The sequence below is a fragment of the Phoca vitulina genome, unplaced genomic scaffold (assembly GCF_004348235.1).
Source record: "Phoca vitulina isolate PV1807 unplaced genomic scaffold, GSC_HSeal_1.0 scaffold19, whole genome shotgun sequence".
Taxonomy (NCBI): Eukaryota; Metazoa; Chordata; class Mammalia; order Carnivora; family Phocidae; genus Phoca; species Phoca vitulina.
In genome coordinates this window covers 11,632,870-11,652,866 of record NW_022589722.1, presented here as the reverse complement: position 1 = coordinate 11,652,866, position 19,997 = coordinate 11,632,870, and the positions used below count along the sequence as shown (strand labels likewise).

The 19,997-nt window shown below is 38.8% G+C and overlaps 1 long non-coding RNA gene across 8 annotated transcripts in view; it reads right to left on the bottom strand.

The window, feature by feature from the left end:
- Window positions 1-19,997, bottom strand: part of LOC116640130 — a 101,520-nt gene that overhangs the window by 49,162 nt on the left and 32,361 nt on the right. For 4 of the 8 annotated variants that reach the window (XR_004300967.1, XR_004300964.1, XR_004300965.1 and 1 more), the window contains 2 exons: window positions 16,749-18,303; window positions 14,846-16,205 (listed from right to left, as the gene is read on the bottom strand). This is a non-coding gene — a long non-coding RNA (uncharacterized LOC116640130). The remainder of the gene's footprint in view (window positions 1-14,845; window positions 16,206-16,748; window positions 18,304-19,997) is intronic. The other 4 variants (XR_004300970.1, XR_004300968.1, XR_004300969.1 and 1 more) reach the window with 4 other exon arrangements.

Sequence of the window (19,997 nt, the reverse complement as noted above, 5' to 3'; positions counted from 1 at the left end):
GGTAAGACATAAACGTGAGCATAAAATTTCACCGTGGTGGGGTAAAAATAGCATTACAGAGAATTCAGTTCATAGATGTCACCGGTACCCAGAAATGTGACTATCACACAGTAGGCACTCAACAGGTATTTGAGGACTAGATGAACAACTGAATGAATCTCAGTTGCACTAGAAATACAAAGGGGCACTACATCAAGCTAGGGCACGTGTGCTGCAGACTGGAGTGATGGATAAGGAGATGTTTGACTCTACTTTTATGTTTCCAGAATATTTTGACCTCATCTGGGGAGGAGAAAGGGAGAGGGATCGAGAGAAGATAGAGCCATCTTAACTGTCTCTCTAAGAGGATTTTATTATAAGGTGATTTCTCCTACATGGCAGGCTCTGAGTCTGAACCTTGGAGGAAAGCACAGTTATTTTCATGCTGATCATACTGAAGCCCTAAGTTATAAAGTGACATATTTGGATTTAAGTGGTTGAGAGCAGAACCGGGCCATCAAGTTCAATATATAGTTCACTATGTCACACCCCAGAGAACATATTAATGAAAAAAGCTTTTTATACTTGAAGGCAGACTTCAACACATTTCTGTGACAGTAAATTAAAGATCTGAATTAAGACACCAACAGAATAGAGTAACTCTAGTATCAGCTGTATGCCTACAATAGAGTCTTTACAAATAAATTTATAATTATCCCTTCTCAAAGGTCTATCTTTATTCTCTCCTACTAACTAGAATGTAAGTGAGAATTCAAGCAATTACAAAGATAGCTGTTGAGACAAAGTAATAATGGTCTCCTGGTTAAGATCCTATTCAAAGGATGAACTTTCTAAGAACTCATTTCACTTAAAAACTCAAGAAAATTAAGCCAAGGTTTCCTCCACTTATGCCACCTTACACAATGATGAATCTAGTGAAGAAGAGAAGCTGATTCCTGTCTAAATATTTGTCTTCTTTTAAAGCTGACTTAGAATACATTAAGTTTTTCTGCCTAAACTTCCAAGATTGTAGTAAAAAATAAAAGCAATGTTATGTCTCGATTATTTAGTGTCTGCCACCCTACATTATCTGCATTATCACTTTCAGACTTTTATATTTTGCTCCACCATCCTTCTGTCATATCCCTGGATTAATTTCTAACTCTGAGTAATTTAATTAATAGATTTTCCCTGTTCCTGCTCCAAAGCTATTCAGTGATGCTGAAAAACTTATACCACTGGGCAGATTGATGCCATTACAAGGGGATGCCTTCAGAAACTCCTTCATTTGCACCAATGCATCTCCCTGCCCTAGTCCTCAAGAAAGCTCTTACAAATCTTTGCTACTCTTCTCTTGTCCACCCTCAGCTGACTACCCTGCTTCCTACTTCCTAAAGAATAAAAGAGCCCAAGAGGTGCAAATATCTTCATTTTATCAATAGACAATCATCCTTAGCTTCTTTCCTCCTCTCTTGGAGGAGAGAGGTATACATTGTTCTTTCGAAGGTCTCTCCTCCAGGTGGATTAACTTCTTCTACCTCATGGAGTTGCTCCATGAGGTAACCAGCTTGGCTTCTGCTTCTCTCTTTCATTATAAACATCTTTCCCTACAAATGTGCTCAATTATTTTGCTTTTTCAAAACTTTCCTTTGATCCTACCACTGCTTGTAGCTACCATCCTATTCCCCTCCTTTCCTTCAACACCCAATGTGTAGAAAACGTAGGCTGCTGGCTATCACCTTACCCTTCTCAAGTCATATTCATTATTCCATCCATTGTAATATGGCTTACATTCCCACTAATTCAGTCTTTCTGAGATGACCATAAACTTATTTCCAACCAAAGGCTGGATCCTTAATATTCATACTGCTTGGCAGCTTAGTGAAATTCGGCAAAAATAAGACTCCCTTCTGCTCAAAATCCACTCTTTTTGTCTTTTTTTTTTTCTTTTTTTGCCTTGGCTCCCACGGTGTCACTCTTCCCCAAGGTTCCCTTGCTTCACCTGTCTCTTTTGATTGACTCTCCCACCCTATTCATCCTTTCAGTGTGAGCTAGTTTGCTAAGTTTGCCTTGGCAGCACTCTTCAATGCTTTCCCTCATTCTCCTGGATTAGAGGTTGAAGGGAAAGGTGCTCTATATAAATACTACCTCTTCTATTCAGCCAACATTCACCTGCCTCACAGGGTACTCAAAAGGGGTTTCATTCATACAAATGAAACCATCACAACTCTTTTTACTAACTCAGAAATGTTTATTGAATCTAGCCTCTTCATTCTCATCGCCATGCGTAAAATCAGCTCCTTATTGTTTGGAGGGCTAGAAAACTACAAAATCTTCCTTATCCTTCCCTTCTTGTTTCTCCTTATAGCCAGTATGTATATTTTTTCCATGACTGATAGAGTTAGCCATCTCCCAAAAATAATAATGGGGCATTTCAAATCAAATCAAAAAATAATAACGGGGCATTTCAAAGCCCATTTAAAAAACAAGAGTGCAATCATATACCCTGGTTGGTCATTTTTTACAAGATTAAAAATTCAGATTCCTTTCCTTTGTATTCAAAGCTCATCACAATCTGGCCTCATCATATCTTTCTAATTCATTGTTGACCTCTCCTCCTTCACATGTACATCTACCCAAAGCCTCACTGTATTGATTTTCCACCGTAATTGTGGGCCAACTTTGCAGGTGTTATATTCTCTGCCTAGAATGATTTCCCCCATATCTTCATTCTGCAGCCTTTAGCAATGAGCCTGAATATCATCTTTTTAGGTAAAACCTTTCCCAGTTACCCCACAGAGTTACTAATGAAATCTTCTTTAATTTTTTGTGTGGCAATTTATCCATTCTCCCATCACTCAGACTTCACAGTGAAGTCCTTAATGACAGAGAATTTATTTCACTCGTCTCTGTATCTCCAGAACCTGACACAGTGCCTAGGAAATAGGAAGTAGTCAGTACATATAAAATTGATACCTTTGATACATATATGTTTTACATTAATCACTGAAAATTAATGATGGGCATTCAGATAGGGAAAGAAACTCACCACTGTTTTCATTTCAACATGTCTATCGCGCTAGACACAAAGGCTACCTTTATAAATTAGCTACACAGGTCATGAAGTCGATTTTCAAGCCATTTTATAAAGCTATATTTATGGGATAAATTTGGACAGCTAATGAGATAGCCTGATAACTAATACATTCCTGTCAATTATAATATAAAATCTTACATGGTCATGTGTGTTTATATTTTCCAGTCTATCTGACATATATTAAGAATATAGTGTATCGGGCGCCTGGGTGGCTCAGTCGTTAAGCGGCTGCCTTCGGCTCAGGTCATGATCCCAGGGTCCTGGGATCAAGTCCCACATCGGGCTCCCTGCTCAGCGGGAAGCCTGCTTCTGCCTCTCCCACTTCCCCTGCTTGTGTTCCTGCTCTCGCTGTCTCTGTCAAATAAATAAATAAAATCTTTAAAAAAAAAAAAAGAATATAGTGTATCATTAAATGCACTTACTATAAATAGCTTAATGGCTACTTCTATTAAAATAAATGGTTTTTCAATAATAAAATGGCTTCATATATATTTATAGAAATCAATAAATATTTTAAATGACTCACACCTTCATGTCTTAAATATATTGTGTATTTATCCTCTTGGCAATGTATAAGAAAATAAACTGCTTTTCAGATATTTATACCTGAGCATTTTCTCTCCATCCTGTTTGAAAATTTACAGATCAAATTTTGAATTTTTTTTTTTTTTTTGCAATAAGAATGATACAAGTGGAAGTTTTCCTAAATTTGTTTTAAACACTCTGTCATGGCAGTGATACCAAAAATTAAATCCAGCTCCAAAAATTTTCTTTGGATTATATTGAAAACTCTGGAAGAATAAAAATAAAAGTGATTTTGGTAAAGCAGAAGCCACCCATGTATTATCCGCTCCATTATCAATATGCATCCACAACTACATACATCTTATTAGTTAATGAAGAAGAAGAATGAGAGAGTAGTGCAGGGCATTGTAACCACCTATATTTATGGTTTTCATGAAAGAAACCATTTGCAATTCACAGTAAAAAGCCTGAAGTATTCATTCCTGCAGAAGACAAGTGTTGCTCTCAGTGAGTTTTCACTGTAAACCTTTTCCGTCTTTGTTGTCATATCCGAGCATCTGCTACTCTACAGTAGGAGAAGTCTAAACACAGCCCCATGCAGCTGTCAAGTTCTGTTGAAACTTTTGTCAAAACCCGAATTCTTTGCAAGCATTCATTTGAGATTTTTATTCCTCACTGGTTACCAAGGCATTCCTAACGGTTTCTCTGCACACTTGTGGTCCTGTAGCATAATCATAGGAGTTAAGTATTAACATTTTTCTAATTGAGTACCTGAAGGGAAACCATCCCATTGATTTTTGCCTCAGAAACCTCTGAATAATTTGCACGCATCTGACAACTAAATTTCACCTGTTTCAAAGTATGAATCCCAGACAGAAATTAGACCTAGTATTTTCCAATCAAAATACTTTCATAGGCCATCAACAGCAAAGTGAAATAAAAGTGAACATACCATGAAGATTAAAATGAGAGGCTCTCAAATGGGGGTGACCAAGGTTTCCAGGAAGGTAATCCTTTTTATATTACTTCCTTTAACACTTCCTTCTCCAATCATAGAGAACAAGTCTAAGAGTCATTTATTCCATTTCCAAAGAGTAGAACTCAGGAGAACAAGAACTAAAAAGAAATCACTCATTTTCCTTATCCTCATATCCTGGATATAAAACAAATTGAAGTCTGAAACTCTATGTATTAGGATACCCAAGATATGGTGAAAATAAATATGGAAACAAATATAAGTGACCCCTTTTAATGCTTGTAATTTTCTCTAAGAACTTTTCTCTTCATGTTTCTAAAAAGGAATGCAATACTCAGAGTCCTCCTTTATTGGTAATACAAAAGCCAAAGATAAAAGCTGAGGTTTTATGATATCACACCCATTACATACGCAGGTTATTGTGCTAATAATACTTTTAGGATGATATTTTAATATTATGATGAAAATGCTGAGATAAAATAAGAAGTGTATTTTAGGAAACGCAGTCATTAAAGTTGGGATTAAACCTAGTCATTAAAGTGTGTGTCTTTGCATTCTTAATCAGGTATTTACATCTTTCAGTTGGCTTGAGATTTAATATAGTTTAATAAGACAGAGCCATAATAATAAATGATTAACAAGACCCACATTTCTTGCTCAGATTAAGAAAATTTCTGTAAGTCCGTGAAAAAAACCTGTAAACTCTGCAATTGTGTATTTGTGGTTTTAAAGAATGCTGAGAGTGGACAGCCAATAAAGTGGGTTCAGAAGGCTCAATGTGCACGCAAAAGAACACAGAGCTGGCTTTTAGTAAGATGTAGAGAATGAGGAGTAGAACAGAAAGAAGGAATTAGGTGGGATGAGTGAAGACAAAGGGAAGACAAAGCAAGAGAAGGTAGGCGAAGTTTCTATTTGCATTGGATGTATGTGACGGGAGCCACCACTTGAAGTTCTTGAGCAAGGGAGTGGCATATTCAGTACAGAAGTCAGCAAGTAGGGCTCTGCGGGCTGCAGTGGGTTTTATAGAAGGGGAAAAAAAGATGGAAGAATAAGCAAAACGTCTTAGCAGTCCAGTGATAAGGACCATGAAGACTGCCATGTACATCATGCAGTATTCTACCCTAGCATCCTGTCTTTGTGCACCAGAGAATGTGGCTCGCTTATATGACATTGATATTAATTTCAAATGATTAGCGATGTATTCACTCTCCGTTATTCATATGAACCCGACATCATAGTCCCTGGGTCAGAATTCACAGCTCTTTGGGGTGTGTGTGGAGGGGGACACTGTTTCACGTTGACCCACAAAGTGGGATTGTTGAATATTTGAACTAGTCACCAACTAGGTTCACATAAACATTTGAATTTCCAGATTTAAAATTAGAAGGTCTTTAAAAATTTAGAAGTTAAAATTAGAAGACCTGGCATGGCTAGATCGGTATTCTTATATAACAACACAGTATTTTGATTTTCCGATACAGTGTGCCTTCTCCAGTTTGCCAGAGTCCCCACTATTCTCTATCATTGCTCTGCTTGAGGCCCCTTCATTTTACTGTGTCCTTGCCTGGCTCATTTGAGTTTCCAGTCTTGGATCTAGATCTTCCAAAATGGATTTATATTTTGAGATATTTTCCTCCAAGGGTTTCCCTAGCCATGTAAACTAAATAATAAACAAAACCTATCTTCATATATGGTTTATTGCTCCCAAAGAACTTCCCTAATACAATCCACACGTCACCCTATGAGTGAGGCAAGGTATATATCCTTTCCACCATTTTACAGATGAAAGTAAGGAAACTGTAACAGATCAAGAGATACATGTAAGCTGACCCGTGGCAAGTGTCTGAGTTGGCACCGGGTCTCAGGTTTTTTGTCCCCTGGTAATTGGTCTTCCCACTCCTGTGAGCTCCCAGGGCTATAACTCAATTCTTGTATCTTGGGTTTTAGCCAACAGGTCCATGTTATAATGACATCCAACCCTCTCTCTCACATTTGCTCAACATTTTTTCCCACTCCATCCTATCCTTGGATTCCAACCTCTGCCCAATCTCAGCCTCTCTTCACTGCTGGCTAGCTTCAATGGATTCTCAGTTCCCACCTGAAACCTCACTCTCTGAGGAAACTTCCCCAAACATACCCCACGACCTGGCTACATCTCTCCTTGTTAGTTACACCCATTGTGCCCTCTAATTACCCTGTTGTCACATGCTTAACACTAGATGATTATCTGTGTCCCTGTATGAGCCATAAGTGCTATAGGATTGGGAATAAGTGTTTCCCATTTTCTGCAGTGTCTCCAATCCTTAGAAGAACCATGCTGGTACATGTGAAGGCATGGTGTCAAGGTTTTGGTTTTGGCTTTAAAAATAGTGTTTTAATTGTGTCAGTCTATCTTAAATGAATAGCAACTGGTATTTATTGAGCGCTTACTATCAACTTCTTCGGATGTTCAGATGTCTTTATTCATATCAGAGCTGCAGGATTCTGGATGGGGATAGAATGTATGTTTGTACAAAAATAAGATACTGGGATTGACTCTTGCCACTTTTTTGTAGTATATAGGGATATGCTACCTTCATCCTTTAGCTGACATTGACTATAGTGGGGCCACTCCTTGCCAATGACCCTTAAATTCTGTGTGGCCCCACCCAGTATCTAGTTTGCAACTAAACATGGTCAGGCAGCCTATCCTGCTCACGTGGGCAATTTTTTCCTGCTGTTCAGTGTTATCTTTTCTCTTTGTTGGCCATGTCTAGTTTGCCAGTTAGCATTGCATGGTTACAATCTTTAATCTTTCAAGTGTTTATTTTTTTTTTTATAAGTACCATTCTTTTTCCCTAGAATTCTAAAAAGAGGAGGAGGAGAAGGAAAAAGAGGTATTTAAAAACGTCTTCTAATCTCCCTACAGATTACTTACTTTCATTTTCTAAAACAAAAGCCCCCATTTTGTCGGGGGCTCCCATAGCTAAAATTGAGTAGGCATAGCTTATTTTTTTTAAAAAATTAAAAGCTATCTTAGATCCTTGAGGCAAGGATAGATCTTGTAGTCTCATAGATCCTTGAGGCAAGGCTAAAGTCTTGTTTAATAGATAGGAGCTCATTAACTACTGATGAATTTTATCATAGGGAAAAAAGGAAATAAAACGTCATCAGAAATGCTGAGTTCGTGAGACCAGAAGGCAGCTGCTGGTAGTCAGTATGGCAAAGACAGTAGGGAGATGTTGCAAGCATGAATAAAATTTTGCTTTTTTTTTTTTTAAAGATTTTGTTTATTTATTTTTGGGAGAGAGAGAGAGAGAGAATGAGCACGAATGGAAGAGGCAGAGGGAGAAGCAGGCTCCCCGCTGAGCAGAGAGCCCGATGCGGAACTTGATCCCAGGACCGTGGGATCATGACCTGAGCCGAAGGCAGATGCTTAACCGACTGAGCCACCCAGGCGCCCTAAAATTTTGCTTTTAACCACTCTAACTTTTAGCTATTGTCCAAACACAAGAAATGTGATGTGGAGAAGCAGAGAAATATATGAAATATTCCATAAAGATAGTAGTTCCATTGGGAGATCAAGTAAGAGTCCCCAGAAAACAGGTAATGGATGAAAAGAGTTCAAGGAAAACCACACTGTACAAAAATACTGCTGTATTTTCCATTACTATTTTTTTTTTTTTTAAGTAGTCTCCATGCCCAGTGCGGGGCTTGAACTCACAACCTTGAAATCAAGAGTCGCATGCTCTACCGACAGCCAGCCAGGTGCCCCACCATTACTAAATTTTAAACTCTTATTTATTTTTCCAGCTCTATATTGTACATCACTTATGTTGTGAAGCAGTTTTCTGATTCCATAACTTGAGTTCATCACTTCCTCTACATCGATAGGCCAATCAGTCCCTTCGTTTATTATGGCAAGTGCTGCAATGTTCTAAATCTATTTCTGTATCCTGTGCCTCCCCAACCAGGCTGGAAATTCTTTGAAGGTAGAACCAAGTTGCCACAATTGTTTCTCCAAGATCTAGCAATCTCAGGACCTGGCACTTAGTGGGTACTCCATCAATGAATGATCAACGTTTAAATGATTATATTAAGTTTGAATAATGGATTAGATGCCAAGGCAGGGCATTGCTTAAGAACAAGAATGGAGCTCCATTTGAATTTCAGGGGACTAGGTCGCCAGTGTAATGGTCAGCATTATAAGGGCTCCATTATAAGGGCAAACAAGAATCCTCTGTATTTTCTGCCATCGTTTTTACCTTCACTGAATGCAAAGAAAGTTCCATATTGACAAACTATTAACACTGGTAACACGATGATTGCTGCAAACAGGTCCTCTAAGGTAGCATCTCTTCCTTGAAGTTGAAGCCCAATTAAGATTAACCATAACCCACACTTATGCCATGTAGATGCAGCATTCCAAACAGTAGTGATGTGCTTGGAGCGCTGGGCCAGGAATCTGGCAAAAACAGTTTTGTCTTGAAATCTGAGACATGATGTTGCTAAATAGAAATCAAAAATAGCGACTCTGACATTTTCCGTTTATTAAGCCTTTTTCTCTCCTCTATTTCCTGCAGACACTTCTACAGATGGATATGGAGATAGGCACCTGCTATAGATCCTGTTCTCCCTTGGGAAACATGTATTTGCTGTTTTTCATGGCCATTCTATTTTAAAATTTGCTTTCAGGAATGCTGAAAAGGGGAAGCCACTCAGCTAACTTGCTCTGCCCAAAAGAGCACTAGCTACTGGGGGAACTAACTGGCTTGCTTTGCTGGCTTTGTGTTATCATGCTTCTTTTCATTTCTTTAACCCACTCGGATGCAGCGGGAGAGAATATTATTAATCAGCCCAACAATGAGCCTGTCCCCTGGAGAGAGAGTGATAGACCTGGAACACAGTGGTATCTCCATTATCAAATAAACTGACTTATAGTGGCCTACATTTCTTGGTTCTGTAGGTTGTGAGATGATAGGCCCTCCAATAACAGACATATCCCATACAAAACTAATTCAATCTATGAGGGCATATTTTTAAGACATACTATTGAACTTTGGTGAGATAAAAAACACACACAAAAAAACAGGGGATGTGGCTTTTTTTTTTTAGTTTCAACCTGGGTAATTTCATGTTTGTTGAATCTAATAATAAATGAGTTTGTGTTTTGTATGTTTTTTTTAATTTTATTTTTCCAGTAATTCGTTTTTATTATATTTTATGGAAGTATCAATCCACAACAGATTGTAATTTAAGAGGGGAGAAAAAAGGTCTTTTTTGAGAATGACAGCACTCAGTGTGGCATAGTGTGCAGGGTCAGGCTGGCCTGGATCATGTGCAAAATGCACCTACCGCATTTCAGGATCCTTGCAGAAATCCAGAAAACAATGGTTTGGTGTTAGAGAGCTCTGTTTCCTCAACTATAAAATGGACATATACCACTGTTGCAAAATTGTTGTAAGGATTAGATAATTGATAAGGTCTGCAACTCAGTGCCTATTTGGTGTCTAGCAAAAATCCAACGTTAGCAGTTATTATTATTGAAAGTATCTTGCACATAGTAGCTACTCAATAAATACTAGCTTTTATTTATTTCTCACTTATACAGAAGATTCTGAAATTGTTATTGCCTCCCATGGCCACAGTCCAAACTTCTGAATGACCGGGAGGCCTGGCAACCTGACCATGCCACATATAGATACTCTACAGAATGATCTGGATCCTCTGAGAAGCTGTTTGTGGATCTAGCCCATCAGTGTGGACCCCTTGTTTACCAGTGGACATTTCTCTTATATTTTCATTGAGAACACTCTTCTCTGGGCCGTCTCTGATTTGCTGACAGAAGGCAACAGACAGTGAGACAAGGCAAGAAGGAGCGATTTCAGGTAATGAGGGAAAATGTCAAAGAGAGGTCATTTGATCTCTTCTTTTACAAATTACTAAACATAATGTGTCTCTGCATGCCCTCTATTCAAAAAATTGCTTGAGGAGGTAGTTATAATGGGTAAAAAAGAAGACCAAAAAGCTTCTACGCTGCGTTTGACTTTAGAGAACACTTTGATTTGATTCCTCCAACCCTATGGCAGACCCTTTTATTCCCACTTCACTGACAAACTGAGGCTGAGAAATTAAATGTTTGTCCAAGCACATCTTGCTGGTGAAGACATACTCTAAACCTGAACCCAGCCCTTCAAACTCTTCAATAAGAGCATGGAGAGGATAGGTGAAGTAGAGTGTTATATATATATAAAGAATATTTTAGGAGAATGTCTCAGCATAATAGTTTGATGTGCAAACAACTTTACATCATGAATACAGGCCTTTGTGAAAGCAATACAATGGGCAACCGAGAATGTATATACGGATGGGGTGTACACAGAGAAAAATGGACGTACAGCCAAAAAGAAAGAAGAGTATTAGGAAAAAATGCTCAAAGGACTTAAGCTTGTGGTCTGAGGCATAACTAGATTCAAAACCCAGAGTCACAGTTGAAAGAAAAAAAAGGAAAAGCTGACAGACATTTTTAAGTGGCCCCAGGCTTAGAGAGACAGCCTTTGAGGATGTCAGAAAACCCCCAGGAGAGCCCCAGCAAGCACCTTCGGCAGCAGAACTAACCTCACCCCTTGGCCCAGTTAACCATTCCCACTCTGGGGAGAGCTCCAGAAGGCAAGGGAGAGATCACACTGTCAAATAAATTTCTCCAGCTGCAGCTGGCTGCCTGCAATCTCATCAGCTCAGTATTTGATCTTTGATAAGAGGTTAGTGACCTTTACAAGGGCAACACCCCAAATGTTCTCCGTCGTCTAGACCTTTGTGTGGATAAATTTCAGGTCCTTGCTCGAAAGAGGTTTTACCAGGAAAGGCAAGAAGTGAGGCAGGGTACTGGGCATTCAAAGGGAATAAGGACAGAATGCACCTTCTCCATAAAAGCTGGCAACGCTGCAGGCAGATACTGCCTTTTCACGATGTTGTCTAAGATTAGCCATCATTCTTTGACTAATGCAGCATACAGAAAAATTGTGTATATTGGGTATGTGTGTATCTGCACAGACATGCAATAAGTAAGAAGAATACTAAAGATCACTGCTAATGTTTATTGACCTCCTACCATATGCCAAGCACTGTGCTTTATACTCGTTATTCCATGTAATCTTTACAGCAACCCAGTGGGGGTGGGTCTGATTACTTTCCTCATTTTATAGCTGAAGAAACAGGATTAGAAACTGTTTATACAGCTAGTAAGCAGTACAGCAGGAATTCAAACCAGTCAATCCAATTGCAGTTTAACTGCTACGTTGATGCACTAAACTTAAGCTTCAATGTTTTCATGGTAGGACGCAGACACACACACGCATCAGTCAACACTGCAGACCTTACAGCAGAGAAGGGTCCTCATCCACTGAGTTTTTAATCTCCTGGTTTAACACCTACCAAGTACACAAAAATTAGATAAGGAAAAAAATATAGCAGTTTATCTTCAGAAAAGATGGGAAACAAGGAGATTAAGAGTGAACATGGGGGGTGGTCATGCTTTAGGTGGGGAAATGGGAAATGAAGAATTTTCTGTGTCTCTGAAAAACAGGAAGTAGAAAGGTAACCTTCTCAAGCATGAAGGAATTCCTTTAAGTTCAACAAAAATTTACAGATTTGATGGGGCGTTCTGCTAAATTCTGACAATGATCATCTAGAATATCTGGGTGGAAAAGTGTGCCTAGTATCAAGGAGTTACGGTAATTTACAATTCACATAGCTATTGCCAATTCATCTGTTTCACACCCCTGTGTATCTCTATTCTGTGCTTTTCAGACTTGACTAAGAGTGGCTGGGATATGTGACAGTGTCGGGGGAGGGGGAGAAAAAGTACCTGGCACATAGCAGAAGCTCAATAAATGTTCTTTGAAAGAATCATGAAGGTGCCTGGGTGGCTCAGTTGGTTAAGCGACTGCCTTCGGCTCAGGTCATGATCCTGGAGTCCCAGGATCGAGTCCCGCATCGGGCTCCCTGCTCGGCAGGGAGTCTGCTTCTCCCTCTGACCCTCCCCCCCTCATGCTCTCTCTCTCTCATTCTCTCTCTCAAATAAAAAGATAAAACCTTTGAAAGAATCATGAAAGGGCAAACATGGCTCACTCATCTCAAATATCAGATGTACCCAACAGTAAACAAATTATAACTTTTTCTTTAATGAAACTATCATGATATATAATGAAATGGAATGTAAAATGTGAGCGAATTTCTTCAAATTAAAAATGGACTTGCTTTGGTACCTGTTTAGAGTAACACCTACACCCCCAGACTCTTAGGGAGTCCTTGTGGTTTCCCCTCCACCATTTTTATCACTTGGCTGAAAAATGTGTACAAGAAGTATATGCATGCAAATATGTGTGTGCACGTATTTAACCCGGACCATGGACCAGTACCTTTCATACTTAAAAATGAATCCATTTAAAAGAACTGCTATCTTCTTGTCATGTTAGAGAGAAATGGTACATCATTCCTTTTAGCTTATTAAGATAGTGTAGTGGGCCCCTGAGAACCATAGTAGCTGAAGGGTAACTGCCTCCTTCCCTCACTCCTCACCACAACCATTATTCTATGATTCACATCTCATGTAATTATTTGAACGATAAACAAAAGAAGGGCATTTTATTCTCCAGCATTTTTCATTTAACAAATTAGAAAAGAAACACACATAAAAAAATCATCCCCCACCCTTTCCCCCCAACCATGACTATCCTGGGAAAGAGTTTTGAAACCAGAAAGCACCAAGTAAACAGAAGTGGGACCTCATGCTACTGGACATCCAGAAGGCCATTTCGTGCACCAAAGTGCAGTGGAGGTCAGCTGCGTCGAGTGCCTGGAAGGATATGGCCATATCCATGGCACCGTCACTTTAGTAAAGGAAGTACACGGTCACTTTGAAAGAGTTTGAACTTACTGGTCCTGAACACTTCTTTACAAAACAAATGAGTAGCTGAGATTCCTCATGGACCCCAGAGACACTTATAAATAGGAAATCTTTGTCAAGTTGAAGCCTAATTGGCTAAAGAATTTGTCTAACTGCTAAACTAGAAGGGACCTCATACTCTTGGAAAGATTCCAGGTACAGTCGTGGTGTGGGCATCCATGGCCTTTCATCATTCTTTTTGTTTGTTTGTTTTTGGGTTTTTTTTTTTTTTTGCTAAAACTTCAAAGACAAAGTTATTTAATTTTTCCACTGCACCTTCTATTAACTTCTGATAAGAAATATCCATAGGACAGTCATAGAACATAAAACAAACAAGAGTTCTACTCCATGGTAAGATGGTGCACGTACGGGCTCTAACTACAGTGAAAGAGGCTCTGCAAGATTTAGCTCAATATATGCACGTGGGCACCAGCTGGGGAGCACGCCGATTTATTCATAAAATGAGCTATGATATTATCACAATAATCTAACACATCTCAGAACTTTTTGTCTTCCTACTTTACATGTATATTACGTTCATCCCTCCTAGACAACTCTTGTATAGTGCTCTCAAGCTTCCTTAAGTATATATTCAGTATGAATGCAAACTGATATTATTCATCCCAATTTCACCACTCACAAGGAAACCCCTCCAATGAGACCACTCCACAGTCTGCTGCTCCCCAGACAGAAGGCGGACGCCTCTCCTCACTCTGTCAGTTCCCTAAGTTCTCATCTGAGAAAAAGGCATCCAGCATGGCAGAGCGACAGGTCAAAAGGTCAAGGATCACTACAGTGACGTGCTTTAGGATATTTGCTTGATTAAGTGAGCTTCATAAAAATATCTAAGGAGGTGTATACTTACCACTTAGGAAATAGTAATCAAATTAACAGAACAAAGTAAAATCAGTTCTCAAGTTCTTGTTCTTCTAGAAGCAAACAATGACATGCAACATGTACCCTTCGAGGAACTTCACATATACCTCGGTTTTACGGGAATTTTCACCCTGCCCATGTAGTTTTTGCTAACCCGGGAGGTACTATTAAAGCTATTTGAAATTCTCCCACTGCATCATATTTAGGCAGTAGTAGGAAGTAGCCCAATAACATGCTGGGTCGAGGGGGGACACCCATTTGGGCTGACAAAATCCACCACCGTTAATCCTCGAAAGTGAACTTTCTGCATCCTATAATTAGGAGTTGCTGGGCATTTGATTAAAGACTCCAGGCATTTGGTCCCCAACCTCCCTTTCGTCTCTCCCCCCAACTGGCAAACAAGAGAATTTAGAACAGAAGAACCTAAAGAAACAAAGTGTGTACTTTACTACGGAAATGCTTTTACCTGCCTTGCCTGCTGTGAATGAAATGGGCTGGGCTTTCAAAATGTTAGTCAGCTTAACTCCCAGTTGGTGGCACTGGAAAAATGTAGCCATACAGTCTTATTGCTCTGTTTCTGTTCTTTAACTGCCAACTGGAATACAACGGACGAGTTGAAGGGGAACAAAAGAGAGATGGATCCAGAAAGAACATGAAGAATGATAACAAAGCAAGCAAAGAAAATGATAATGAGTCAAAGACACTGTGCTCGCCAAAGTTAGCATCCCAGACTATTTTCACATTGAAGATAATTATGCTTCCATTAATTGCCACTTTTCCCCTGAAAAATTCATGATATTTTACAAACTACAAATTAGCTAGTGGAAATTCATCTTTGCAACATTTTAGGAAAAGTCATCCCATGTGCTTAACCCAAAGAGAGAATGTCTAGAGTCATGTTGCTCAGACATGGACAAGATATATTTTACATATTGAAGGGGATTTTGGTATAAACACAACGGGCAGTGATGTTGAAAACACTAATATTTTTGAACTACAAAGTGAGCACCTGGCCACTTTGATGGATTACAGGATAGGTACCAAATCAAGAGGAATAGATATTTCTGTATCCACAGGCACCTGGAACTTTCCATATGTCCAGTTCCTCCATCACTCTCCATGGTCTTTTGTACTTTTTTTCCTTCTCAGGCAGATGTTAAAGTATTACCACAGTAAACACAAGGCTGGCACTTACCACGAAATCTTTATTTCCCATTTTTGGCTCTAGAATACTTCCAAGTATGCCATTGTCTTTGGTTTGTGCACATTTAAGAATTCACACAACAAAAGTCAAACCCCCCCAAAGGTTAGAAAATAGTATGCCTTTCCCCCCCCAGAAGAATGATAATATTCATAATTTATTTTTATGTAAGTATGTCGTCTGATATACTGAGTTACAATTTTCCAAGCTGAGAAGGATAGAAAAACAGTCACAATAATGTAATTTATACATAAATAAAATACCTTATTAAATGGCTTAGCTTTCAATGCCTCAAATTGGTCACAGTTTAGAAAGTGTATATAAAGCTTTATATTACAGATTTCTGTGTCAAATTGATGAATGCAAACTTTCTTGAGGGCTGGGATAATGTTAAATAAAATCAAATGTAATCTTATTTTATGGGACATGATAAAATCTTACCTCCTCAGATGGGACATCGAGAATGTCACATTTTCCCTGCGATTTTATTAATAAAGCAGCAGTTTTCTAATAGTTCTTCCTACACAACCTTGTCTTTCTGGGTAGTCAGAGTCAGGGTATTAACTAGGTGATCCAAAGTTAGAATACAAATTACAAACAATTTTTTGTTGTTGTTTCAGCCAGTCTGAAAGTTCAGGAAAAGGAAAAAAAAATGAAGAATTTTCTACTGGACAGCAGAAAGAAATGCTAACGATTAAGATAATTCTGTACATTACCATGAACTTGCTAGCATTTTACATTTTAACTTTCTTATAATCAGTTTTTGATCCCACAAAGTATTAAAAGTTAAATTATATCTACCCCCCACCCCAGACATAGTCAAGTGGTAATTTGGCAATTTTCTCCTTTAAGACATGAATTATCTTCCTTGATCATCTACCCTGCTCAAATTCATTATAAAAATGACCAATTTACAACCCTACTTCACATGAGGAGAAGACAATACTACAGAAGGTGGGTCCCAGGATAGAGCAACCAAATGCTACCCGGGGACAGATGAGCATGACAGAGCGTGTATGAGTAACTTAAATTTTCCAATCATTCGTTAGTTTATAAAACAATTGCTAGACTTGCCATTATGAGTTCCAAAAACATACACTTGGAAGCATGAGCCATTAGCATATGTCATTTTCTACTGGCAGAAGCCAGCTCACAATAAATCTCTTACCTTGTAGAGAGATGGAACAGCACAGGGCTCATAATAGGATGAGTGATGCATGAAATGTTCTTCAGCTCACTTCCCCTGGGATTTATACTTCCAAACCTAGGAACACCATTTGCCTGAATGGATGGAATGCTAAGCAATGCGATAAAACAACCAATGTGTTATGGATAGCTTTTCAACTTTTCGAGATCTAGGAGAAACTGTGAAATCAGTAAGCAAGTAAGCAAGTACGTGTCTAAAAATTATGGCACAAATTAGCTGGAAAAACACACAGTTCAAATAAGGAAGATTAGCAGTGAGCCCCTATTTTTAAGTAAGACTGTGTAAATAATACGTTTTTTCTTAGAAGCTGAAGGACTACTGCATGCCTGGCTATGGGGTTTAAGAGCGAGGTTGTTTTATATTGTACAAGGAAATCACTGGATCTTAATTCACAGACAAAATGTTGGTTAAATAGTCAGATTGCTTTCAAAAGCACTTGAAGGAATAAAGAAAAAGGTGAAACTAAGAAAATTATATGAGCAAAATCTTATAGGCTCAAATTCTCATTCCGTTTCCTCATTTAATTTTTTTTTGAAAAAAAATTGTCACTAACTTTTTTAAAGGCATAGTTTCAGATCAGACTTGTTTCTAATCTAAATTTAGCCTCCGTTCCTTGTGTCATATTTCTTCAGGCATGAGAAGGAAAATCAATGCCCCTACTCACCTTTGGAAGAATTTCACTGCCAAGTCTCCATGGTTCTATGGGATCCAATAATCCGTGGCTCAGTATTGATTTTTCTATGACACCTGTAGAAACAGCCTCTCCTTCCTTTCTAACAAAATATAGCAACAAGAATCGTGTAGTTTCTGAATGAATTAAACAGAGGCTATTAAGCGCAACTTCATCCTGCAAGAAAACGTGGGTTGTATTTTCTAAAAAATGTTACATTTGCTTGATATTTCTGAGCCATTTAACAACTTTTTAAAGATAATGTGAACACATACTTTTAAAGAGAATTTGAACGTAATTTCCTCAGGTATGTTGTAGCTAATTTGTGGATTATAAATAGCACTTATTTTTCTAAGGCAATCGACAAATGGTAAAAGACAAATTGGTAAACTTCAATCCCCAGTTTTAAAATATCTCCAAAATCAAAACCCCTTTTGCCTATGAAAAACCACATCATGCCTTTAACACCTAAAGTTCTGATAAAATAGAGGATGACCCTTTCAAGCGGCAGAGTAGAGTGGATCAAACCCTAGGAGAGAGAGTACGTTAAACTTTGGGGTGTATTTTATGGCACGAAAAGAGTTGGAAGATCAGGCAAGGGCACCAACCTTCCCACTTTCCTTGAAAAACATAAATGCAAAAGCCAAACTAAACCAAACCCAAGTCTGAGAAGTCGTGTTTCCAGCATTCTTCACACACCTGATTTACACCTCAAAGGCATGTGTCTCCCCCTGGGCAGACTTCTTTGGGCAGGTCTGAATATATTCCCCACGGCCATGCCGCACGCCGAGTGGAGTCACTATGGTTGGCAACCCACTCCGTCACTCACTCCGTCAGCCTGAGAATCTGCAAAATAAAAATGCAGTGTTAAAAAAAAATTCCTCTTACACTTGTTTTTCCCAGTAAAATCCTAGAGAAGAAAACACAAAGCAGGTTGTTTCTCACAATATATGTGACATCTTGGTTAAAAGTGACACAGCCACGTTGCACTGTGACAGGCTGAGTGTTAAGATCTGACAGATATAAGCCCACAAGAACAACCTTCCTGCCACATGTATTTAAGCTCATGGTAAAACCGTGATTTGATAGTCCCTTGATTAGCTTGAGCAACAGTGCATGCTACTGCCTTTCAAGTTCATTATAAATTATGCTATTCCTCACATTACTGTCAATTTAAGCTCCTGTTTTACTAAAATGCAGGCATTTAAACTCATCAAACCTGTGCACATTTTTGAGTTAAGGAATTAGATCAATCCAAACTCCAGCTCAAGGGAGAAGTTCCATTGTTTATCAGGCCATGTCTACACTGGCTGAGCAAAGCGCTCTGTTCAGAAGGAGAAGCGCCTTTGGCAGCTAGAGTCTACATAGCTGACCCATGGACGCTCGGGTGGAGCTTCTTCACCTAATTACACAAGTGCAATGAAATTACTAAGCACATTTGATGACCCATGACGACAAAAAAGCATGGCATGATTGTTGTTCTGATTTATTTACATGGTAGTCATTTAGCATTTAACTCAAAGAACCTATTGAAAAATAAGAATGCTTCTACTTCTTAGGCATGATGAGGATGGGCATTGAAACAGTTGATGACTCAACATTTCGTGTGACCCAAGTTGTATTCTTCCCAAACAAGACAGTGGTGGCATGATTTTAAAATGCAACATATTTTCCTAAGTGGTCTAGGTTAAGCTTTCACCTCTGATTTTATATTTGTGGGAAAAACCTTCAGAATTCAAGTTATTAAAAAGTTGATTTAGATCTCCCAGAAAAATGGGTCAAAATGGTAATTGATATTTTGCAGGAAATAGTTTATACTCTTCCAACCTGCGCCACCAGGATTTAATAACAACTGTGGGTACATTCTATTCTGGGGACACTTCAGTGCCCTCAGATCATCTTGAATGTTGAGATCTTTTCAACAATTTTTAGAATAAAAAGAGATTTAGCAGAAATGTTCTATTAACAGCTATAAAATTATAGGTTTCCCCCTCCATCCACCCAAACACACTCCACCCTGTGTGATAATAGATACAACGCTAATCACCTTTGGAATTTTGCCAGGCTTCCCCCATGGGTGAACTAGCAGAGTGGGACCAAACTGCCTTGAAGGAATGAAGCCTCTCTCACCCCCATGGAAGCCTTCAAAGGCTGTCACAGACCATCCATTCCAACTCTTTGAAGAAAGCGGGGGGGGGGGGGGGAGGATTTAAATGTGTGCAAGCATATCCAAACTGTGATCCATGAATTATACTTCTACCAGTATCACCTCAGAATAAATTTTCTACGTCCAAGTCCATACCCCAGTTTCCCTAATCCCTGGTCTTTGCAGGCAGGATGATCTCCCATTTTTGCCATCCCCATTTTCTGATTTTCAAGATTGTGATCAGTCTGTTGCTGTTTGATCATCGTTTAATTTATATGCCAAAGCCTTTTTTGCTGGGAGTAAATTCCACCTTCAGATTGCATCATGGCAACACGTTAGTTGATCAACTTTATAAATTACCACTCAAATTCTAAAATTAAAATAAATCTAGGTG